The 8,459-nt window shown below is 42.9% G+C and overlaps 1 pseudogene; it reads left to right on the top strand.

The window, feature by feature from the left end:
- Window positions 1-8,069: 8,069 nt before the first annotated feature.
- Window positions 8,070-8,208, top strand: LOC119266314 (annotated as a pseudogene).
- The last annotated feature ends 251 nt before the right edge of the window (window positions 8,209-8,459 follow it).

Below are 8,459 nucleotides of genomic sequence, written 5' to 3'. Positions count from 1 at the left end.
TACTATTGACATTGCATAAGGGAATGTTGACTCGCTGCTTTGTTTTACCTAATGTGTTTGACCCAGCAGGCACCTGAAGGTCTGGGAGCTCTACTTCATCAGCAGAAATCTGGGTTCTAGAAGAAAGAATTGAATAGAAGGATAGAGAGGCAAAAGATGCAAATGCTAGGTACTTGTCTTGTTTCTTTTTGTGTTTTTGTTGTTCTGTTTGCCTCCTTTTGTGTGCTCAGTGCACTCATGATAGTGAAAAAAACAAATGTCTGTGAATAAGAATTCATCTTCAGTTCTTCTATTGAAAGTTGCACTAAGGAGTGCTATGTTGTTCATGTATGGTTTGATCCAAATCCAATCGTCCAAACTAACATAAAAAGTAAGAACTAGTTGTAATGACAAATATGGTTTGTTGCTGCTGCAACATGAAGGCATGGGAATAACATTATAGCTTTTTAATCCGGATATCAATATGTGTATTTTAGCAGAATGATGTAGGCTGGTAGAGTTTGAACTAAAAAAATTGTTGTGCTGGCATAGTTGCTTCATGTAACTTGGGTTGCTGAAATCTAGCACTTGGTTATACTCCCTTTGTTTCTATATACAAGTCTTTATAGAAATTTTAATATGAACTACATATATATGTATATAGACATATTTTAGGGTGTAGATTCACTTATTTTACTCTGTATGTAGTCTGTATTGGAATCTCTAAAAATAATTATATTTAGTAGAGGGAGTATTGTTGAAGCGTTATGAGTTATTCTTGCTTGCCTCCCATTTAATAATGAACTCATATTCCTAATTTGAGCGCTCGTAAGCTTCTTACTGGTACTCTTAGACCTCGTTATCTTGTATGTTGTCATATCATTAAGATGACACACGTTGTTGTGTTTCGTCAATTTATAGGCATAAGGACGAGTTACCCGTGAGACTTGAAGATGTAGAGGAAGCATCAAGAAGAATTGGAAGTTGTAAAGAAGAGCCAACAAAAGAAGAATGAAGCTTGGGAAAAGAAGCAACATGAGACGGATAACCTGATTGGTATTCTCTCAAGTACTCAAGCAAGTCAGCAAGCAAGTCAGCCCAAACTTGATGGTGCATGAAGGCCATCCTTTTGTGATAGAAAGATAGTTGCTGAATCATACATTGCAATAATTAGGACAACACATGTGATCTTTCAGTTATGAAAATATTACTTTTTATCTTGTCTACTATCGTGTCAAATTTGAGTCATTGTTATTTTTATTATCATTTCTACTTTGTGGATGACTTTGCTGAGACGATTGAATGTATAATATGATTTGTCTTTCGTTTCAATTATAATGTGATTTCACTCTTATCTTATTTGCAATATAGTAGATTTGATAATTCGTTGTAAATTATTTGAAATAAAAGAAATATATTTTGATGATGTCATTTTCATCAATAATGAAAGTAGCGACGCTAGTAGTGGTATAATCTGCTCGGCGTTGACATGGCATGAAGTCAGTGACATTGCTTTGTCATTGAATATAGTACAATATGGCATCTTTGCTCCTAACATGTGACATTAATTGGCTGTCACAGAAATAGCAAGTTGTTGACGTTCTAGAAAACGTCACCGAAGGTCCCAATTTAAGTGACATTTTTTTGCGCGCGACGACACTAGGAGTAATCTGTGATGATGCTTGTGACGCCCAGAAAAAGTCACTCAATGGTAATTTGTGACGTTATTAGCAATTCAATGACATATTTTGGCATGTCACAGTAGGCCTGATCTCTTGTAGTGCGCATTTAGTAGTTTTATGAGTTCTATCATGTCATACCGTAGGCCTACATGGAGTACACACTCCAGGAGACCATGGCGTGGCACGAGAGCCTTTATGCATTCCATGAGCAGAGGGATCACCAGATGCAGCATGCTTTTCAGGAAATGGCGGCCGGCAGGTGTCCTCAATTGCAACCAGCTCAGGGTCCTCCAGCACAACCAACACTGCTGACCTTTGAGGAGTTTGTGGCACAGAACACTGGCCCCTCGCCGGTTAGTTCATCCCCAATCTATTCACCCAAAGCATATCATGCCTTTCAACACAGTCATATATCCCGTTAATATGTCTTTTCAACATCCAGGGAACCGGTGGATCAACCGTTGGCGGTGGTCTTCGCCACACTCCCGAGTCACGGAGCCCGCCCCCTCCGATCCATGGAGGTGGAGGTGGAGGCGGTCTTGGCGGTAGCGCTGCCGCTAGCAGTGCTGACCTGGGGTTCGGCAGTCTTGGCGGTGACGACCTCCGCGATGCTCAACGTCCTGGCGTTTAAGCCTTTCGGTTACTTGTGTGCTTATGCTTATGTTTCTTTAGATGACTTGTATGTGGTGATGATGATCCTTTAGATGACTTGTGTGTGGTGATGATGATCCTTTAGATGACTTGTGTGTGGTGATGATGATCATTTTGGTTACTTTTGACGATCCTTTGTCATGATGCTTATGCATATATTGTTGTGACGGTGCAGAATGATACGTATGTGTTCTATATGTGCATTTCCATCATATATATCTCTTGTATATTTGAATTGAATTGATCTGAAAAGAAACAGAAAAAAGGAAAAAACAAATGCAAACTATGCCAAGAGCTGGCGCGAGAGCCCAGTTGCTGACACGTGGCTGCTATGCCGACGGCCTAGCCGTCGGCGTAGTGTCAAACTAGGTCGATGGCTAGGCCGTCGGCCTAGCCACCACATGGCAACATCTGAGCATTCCTGGGGCAGGGCTATGCCGACGGCATAGCCGTCGGCGAAGTTTCAAACTAAGCCGACGGCCAGGCCGTCGGCATAGCCCTGCCCCAGGAATGCCCAGTTGCTGCCACGTGGCACTTCTATGCCGACGGCCTAGCTGTCGGCGTAGCAAAGTATGCCGACGGCTAGGCCATCAGCATAGATGCGACACGTGGCGAGCAGCTGTTGGTCAGCACTTGACGACGGCCGTCGTTAGGCGGTAACGTTGCCGACGGCCAGGGTCGTCGACGTAGATGTACGGACACCATCGGGATAGGGCCTATGCCGACGGCCTTTCTATGCCGACTGCCTCCTGGGCTACGCCGACTGATAGGGTGCGATTCCGGTAGTGGTACTTCATCATCATCCAAATCATTTTTATCTTTTTCTACTACATCCATTGTTTCTAAGATGAATAATGTGGGTGTTAGTCTAGGAAATAATGAGAATGATATTTCTGTTTCTCCTAACATTTTGAGACATTTGGAATATGACCAATTAAAGGTTACTCCACATGTTTCTAGCAAGTCTTGTATCTCATATACTAATGAGGAGGAGTTGCATGTCACATCAGATGGTCAGCTACTCTCTCATTTACTAGGAGTGGTTTCGGACGTGGATCTAGATGAACCCGGGGCTTAGTTCATTGATTGAGCTTACAGAATCCGAATGTAAATCAAAGACCGCACGTTCAAAAAAAGATAGTAAGTCCCATAAGAGGGCGAATTGTTCCAAGTCTCCTATTGTTTCCTCATGAATCTAATGTTTTTTAATAGCAGAGGTCTTCGTGACTTGGCTAAACATTATTCATTGCGGATTGTAATAGGGAATACAATTTAGACACTTTGGCTATCTCTAAAATGGGGAGACGTGATTTCTCGATGAATCTACTCAAACATCCCAGGGGCGGGATGGACTTTACTTGGGTTTCACGACCGCCTAGAGGTCATTCTGGGGTCATTTTACTAGGCATAAATACACGGACTATGGGTGTTTTGGCAAGTTCGAATGGTGAGTTTCACGTTAAACTCCTTCGCAACAAGGCCGACAACTTCACATGGACCCTCGTCGCCGTGTATGGGGCAGCCCAGGATGAGTTCAAGTCCGATTTTCTCTGTGAATTGGTTAATCTCGCGAAAGATAATCCCTATCCCATTCTTATAGGTGGGGATTTCAATCTGCTTCGATTTCCAAATGAGAAAAGCCGCGGTAGGTTAGATAATCATTGGCCTTTCCTTTTCAACGATGTCATCGACAATCTAGACTTGCGAGAGGTCTCCATGATTGGAAGACAATTCACTTGGGCGAACAGTCTTCCAGAACCGACATATGAGAAACTAGATCACGTTTTAATTGATACTGACTCGGAATCTAAATTCCTATGGTGTTTGTTCGTGCTCTACCTCGTATCGAGGCTATATCAGACCATGCACCCATTCTCCTAACTACTAGTTTGCCAAGACCCCAACATAGACGCAAGTTCAGGTTCAAACTTGGGTGGTTGCTTCGGGATGGCTTTTATGAGATGGTCAAGGAGGTGTGGGAAAAACCGGTGGCCGGGCCTACCCCAATACATTGATGGAATAACAAAATTCATGCATTACGCAAATTCCTTGCTGGTTGGGCACGGCATACGGTGGGTATCCTAAAAAAGGAGAAGCTTCGTCTTTCATCTATCATTGATGAATTAGAAGCTTTGGCAGAGGTTCGACCTCTATCTGAGCATGAAATCAAGATCAAGAATCATTCGAAAGCACAAATAGTTAACATACTGCATGAAGAGGAACTCAAATGGTACCAACATTCTTACTCTCAGTTTATCCTGAAAGGTGATTTGAATACTAGATATTTCCATGGTGTTGCCAATGGCAGACAATAGAAGAAAATTATTCATTCCCTACAACAGGATGAGGGCATGATTGAGGGGCAAGATCAACTTAAATCTTGTATCTCTAATTATTATAAAAATCTGTTCGGAGCCCCGGAAGAAGGAAACTTGTCGATGTATGAGTCACGAATAGATGACATCCCCCAGGTCTCTGATGAGGAAAACAGCCTTCTAATAGCCCCATACTCCAAGGAGGAAGTTAGAAAGGCAGTTTTCTTAATGGAGCATAAAAAAGCCCCATGTCTGGATAGTTTTCCCGCAGAGTTCTATCAGAACTTCTGGGAAGTCATCAAACCGGATCTCCTACTCTTGTTTAGCCACCTACTTGCTAGCCAACTAGAATTGTTTCGCTTAAACTTCGGCGAGATTATTTTATTACCTAAGGTTAATGAGGCTGAAAGGATACAACAGTATAGACCTATTTGCCTCCTTAATGTTAGTTTTAAAATATTCATGAAGGTTGCAACTATTAGGCTAAATTTGGTTGTTGAACATGTGATTCGTCCGTCACAAACAGCTCTTATGCAAGGCAGACACATTGAAGATGGAATTGTTATCCTTCATGAAACAGTCCATGGATTAGACTAGAAATAGCTGAATGGGGTGGTACTCAAAATAGACTTTGAAAAGGCTTATGACAAAGTCAAGTGGCCCTTTCTACAATAGACTCTCAGAATGAAAGGATTTTCTGCAGAGTGGCGTGCTATGATCCATAGCTTCGTTTCTGGAGGTAGTGTTTCCATTAAGGTCAATGATGATGTTGGACACTATTTCCAAACAAAGAAGAGATTGCGACAGGGTGACTCGACATCGCCCATGCTATTTAATATAGTGGCAGATATGCTAGCAATCATGATTGAGCGTGCCAAGGTTGATGGTCAAATTGATGGTGTTGTTAATCATCTAGTTGATGGTGGTCTCTCTGTTCTTCAATATGCCAACGACACGATTCTCTTCATGGATCATGACCTCGAGAAAGCGAAAAATATGAAACTAATTTTATCAGCATTTGAGCAACTCTCGGGTATTCAGATCAGTTTTTATAAAAGTGAATTATTTTCCTTTGGCAACGCTCAAGACGAGGCCAACCTGTATGCTGAACTGTTCGGATGCGGGTTAGGCCAGTTTCCGATCACATATTTGGGGATACCGATACACTATCGGAGACTCACAAATGTTGGATGGAAACACATCGAGGAGAGACTGCAAAAAAGACTTAGTAGTTGGAAAGGTAAACTGCTATCTCTGGGTGGAAGATTGGTCCTCATAAATTCAATACTAAGTAATATGGTACTATATATGATTTCCTTTGTCCAGTTGCCGAAAGGAGTTTTACATAGATTGGATAATTTCTGATCAAGATTCTTTTGGCAAGGAGATAGAGAGCGAAAGAAATATCGACTGGCTAAACGGAGTGTGGTTTGCCATCCCAAATACCAAGGCGGTTGGGGATTCATGACCATGAGGTTAAGAATAGGGCCCTTATAGGCGAATGGTTGTTTAAATTACTGACGGGAGATGGTGTATGGCAAACCCTCCTAAGGAGGAACTATGTGGAGTTCAAGGCGATATCCCAAGTATACTGGAAGCCTGGGGATTCCCACTTTTTGTCAGGTCTAATGGCTACGAAAAAATATTTCTTCTTCTATGGATCCTTCTCTAATAAGGATGGCTCGGAAATTAGATTCTGGGAGGACAAGTGGCTAGGAAATGCCACACTCCGGGAACAATATCCGGCTCTATACAACATTGTGCGCCACAAGGGTGATACTATCGCCACGGTAATGGAATCATTTCTGCCAAATGTGACGTTTAGAAGAAATTTAATTGGACCCAGACTCCATTCATGGAACATCCTGCTCGAGCAAATATCCACTGTGCAATTGTCACATGGGTATGATGTATTCCGATCGAACCTCCATGAGAATGGACAGTTCTCAGTTGAGTCCATGTATAGAGCGTTAATCCTGTCTGATGTGCTAGTTGATAATATTAAGAAGATCTGGAAGATGAAGATACCTCTTAAGAATAAAATCTTTGCATGGTATCTTCATCGCGGAGTCATTCTTACTAAAGATAACTTTATTAAGAGGAATTGGCATGGAAGTTTGCAATGTTTCTTTTGTCACCACGACGAGACAATAAAACATTTATTCTTCCAACGCAAATTGGCTCGTTCTATATGGTCAGTCATCCAAATAGCTTCTGGCTTGTATCCTTGTAGTGTTGCTAATATATTTGGCAACTGGTTACATGGGATTGATTACAGGTTTAGAACTCTTCTTAGGGTGGGAGCGCTAGCCGTTATTTGGTAGCTTTGTCTATTTATAAATGATAAGGTTTTTAAAGATAGAAGTACATCTCTGATGCGGGTTATCTAGAGATGTACCGAGACTCTTCGTTTATGGTCCTCTGTACAACGCGTGGATAATCGAGACCTGTTTACGGAGGTGTGTACATGATTGGTGGCTACGGTGAGTGATACTTTTATCCAACATGGGTGGCAATATGATCTTAGGATTGGTCCCGCTCCGTTTTAGGCGTTAGACAGACTCTACATGTCTCTTTGTGTTCCGCCTTTTTTAATTTTCGTTTGTGTGAGAGGACATTATTTGGCTGTGTGCATCTTGTTATGCAGAGGCCGGGTGTAATGCATAAATCTTTTGAGTAATACAGCGCCCCTTTTCGAAAAAAATGTAATGTGACATGTATGTCACCATGTATATGTGTGTGCGATGACTTGTGTTGTACTCTAACCAGGTTGTTAGACTAGATATGATTCTATCCTTTGTATAGCTTGGATTAGGGGTCAAGACTAGTAACAACCTGCTGTCTTTTTACTTTGTCGATCTATTTAAACACGCACGTGTCCCTGCTACGAGGCATACGAGGCGCGTCCACCTATTTTTTCATGGTAATTAGAGCCGGCGTCGAGGTCATCCCTGGCAAGTTCTTCCAATTCTTTCCCCTCCTCTCCATTTGCGCACGCCGCAACAGAGAGGCTCACGAGAGGGAACAAAGCTCTATGGCTTGGCACCATGCTATCAGCAATCAGGGCGGTTTTGACCATTGAAGTACCTCAACGTCAAGCAGAGGGCGCCGCCCATGACCATTGAAGTCACCTCCGACGATTGCAAGACCAAGTTCAAGGCTCCCAACCCGAAGTTCTCTGCGTGGTATGTGCATGATAAACATGTGTTTTCTAATTTTCCTATCTGTTGAACACCCTACCATGCCAGATGGCGATCCAAGTGGTGACTTTCCACACCACAGTAGAGCTGTGGAACACGGTGCAAGGGATGCTGACCTCTCACACCCGTGCGAGGACTGTCAACTTCCGGATTGCGGTGGCAAACCTTTAGAAGGGCAACACCAGCATTATTGAACCCGTAAGATTAGAACTTTGTATGATGAACTAATTGCTTCAGGGAAGAAGGTTGATGAAGAAGACGTTGTTTCTCACATCCTCGCTCTACTTGATGTGGAGTTCGACCTAGTGGTCTCGTCCATGTGCTCCAGGGTCGAGCAGGTCACGGTTAAGGACCTATATATACAAGTGGTGAGCTTCGAGATTCGCATGATTCTGCGCGGCGGATCCTCTCAGTTATCTTCCAATGTTACGACTCGCGGACGCTTCAAAAAGAACAATGGTGGCGACGGTGATCACGCATGGAACTTCCCCAACAAACATACCGGCAGTGGTGATCACACCCGCATCAACTTCTCCAAGCCTCCTAACCACAGAAACAGGGGAAAAAAGGTTGTTGCGGTGGCGGCGGCAGGAACTACACCAACATTCCCTCTGCCCGATCTACTTGATCTG

This window comes from Triticum dicoccoides, chromosome 2B (assembly GCF_002162155.2).
Source record: "Triticum dicoccoides isolate Atlit2015 ecotype Zavitan chromosome 2B, WEW_v2.0, whole genome shotgun sequence".
Classification (NCBI taxonomy): domain Eukaryota; kingdom Viridiplantae; phylum Streptophyta; class Magnoliopsida; order Poales; family Poaceae; genus Triticum; species Triticum dicoccoides.
The sequence above is the reverse complement of the archived record's forward strand: the minus strand, read 5'-3'. Positions and strand labels throughout refer to the sequence as shown.